The following is a 1829-nucleotide window of genomic DNA, read 5'->3' on the forward strand; positions in this document are numbered from 1 at the left end:
CAGTACATTCTGCCGCCCATGCTCTCTCAAGCAGAGGGAGGAGGCCTGTTGGGTCTGTTTTGAGGACACAGTCATGACGATGCCGTCGATGCCAGTTCTGTGCCTTTGATCTTCAGAGGCAGCCTGTGTTCTCCACACTATCAAACCCCCCTGTAAAAGGGGATATATGGTCCACATACTCTCTGGTTAACAACAGTCTATCTGTGAAGCTATTGTTTATTTCAAAACCTTCCCAGGACTGTAACCTGGAAGTAATAACCAAAGGTCAAAAATGAAAGTTGACCTTTCATTTTTCCTCCAAGCCAGAATGTTCACAATAAATATTTGAACAAACAGAGTTTTTTGTGTGGGCTTCTACTTAAAGGAATTTGCCGAATTATACGGACAGGACAAACTGGGAGACTGAACTATTATATATATCATGTTCCTGAACGATGCATCAAGTTCCAGCTGCCTTTTCCAGGATAGGCCACTAAGCCCAATCACTTTCAGAGGCATTCCTCATATTTTCTCACATTCTCTGCCTTTGACAGACCGGAGTTGAAAATAAAAACCAATACAACCCACAACTGCCGTAGCAGAAGTGGTTTTCTGTAAACATCTAATGGCATTATTCTGCTTGACAATTTTTAAACTCCAATGTTAATAAATCCCATTTCTTGATATTTGTTCCTATCATTAGTTCCCTCCTATTGTTATCATTTTTCAGAATTAAAGATATTATTATTTATATTTCAGATTCAATTAAAAAGTGTGTAGGGCATTTTGTCGGAGGATTCAGGCTCTTCACGGAGGGCCATGCAGTGGGATTTAGCATGCGCATCCTGCCAAGGAGGATGGGTTGACTGTTCCCTGAAGAGAGTATAAATCACAAAAAAAGAGAGAAGTTAAAAGAATAGGACATATCGTAAACCCCAAGTGAGTCAGCATACAAATTAGTGCCAAGGTATTTACCTTAGTTAGTACTCCAGGAACAATGAGATAATGCTATTGTCTTTTCAGACTTAAATGTTTAATCATTTAGGAGAATTGTGTAAAAATTCCGTCTACTCTTCAGCCAGTGACCCACCCATCACCCTCTGCTATTTCCCCAGGGCTAACTCATCTCTTCCTTTCCCTCAACCTCAGGTGGATGCAGATTTTCACAAACATCCTTATAGAGAAGAACATCATTCTCCAGGTTGAACCCTCAATACAATGGAAAAGGTAAAGGCCAAGATCCAGGTTGAGGAAGGAATTCGTCCTGATCAGCAAAGACTGATCTTTGCCAACAAGCAGCTGGAGGATGGAGGTACTATGTCTGACCACAGCATTCAAAGGCGTCCACTCTTCATCTTATGTTGAGACCTTGCAGTGACACTAAGAAAAGGAAGTCTTACACCACTCCCAAGAAGATAAGCACAAGAGAAAGAAGGTTGAGCTGGCTGTCCTGATATTCTATAAGGTGGATGAGAATGGCAAAATCAGTCGCTTTTGTTGGGAGTGCCCCTCAAATGAATGTGGTGGTGGAGTTTTATGGCCAGCTTTGACAGACATTACCATGGCAAATGTTGTCTTATTTATTGCTTCAACAAACCAGAAGACAAGAAGTTGTGTATGGCTTAATAAAAAATATGAACTAAAAAAACTAAAAATTCTGTCCATGTTCATAATGTTCCTTACGAAGTAGGTGGAGAGGAAAGTACACATGTGTGACTTCTGAAGACTATACACTCTTGTTATAGAATTTGCCTCTGTGAGGGGACCTTGGAAATCCTCTTTTTGCCTCAAGGAAGGGCATTGTTTCAATTGTCCTGGGCAGATCAGCTCCCAGGCAGGGCAGGGGTGCT

The 1829-nt window shown here is 41.3% G+C and overlaps 1 pseudogene; it reads left to right on the forward strand.

Moving 5' to 3' along the window:
• The first annotated feature begins 1132 nt into the window (after positions 1–1132).
• LOC131400114 (ubiquitin-ribosomal protein eS31 fusion protein-like) lies at positions 1133–1605 on the forward strand (annotated as a pseudogene).
• Positions 1606–1829: the final 224 nt, after the last annotated feature.

The sequence above is a fragment of the Diceros bicornis genome, chromosome 41, assembly GCF_020826845.1.
Source record: "Diceros bicornis minor isolate mBicDic1 chromosome 41, mDicBic1.mat.cur, whole genome shotgun sequence".
Taxonomy (NCBI): domain Eukaryota; kingdom Metazoa; phylum Chordata; class Mammalia; order Perissodactyla; family Rhinocerotidae; genus Diceros; species Diceros bicornis.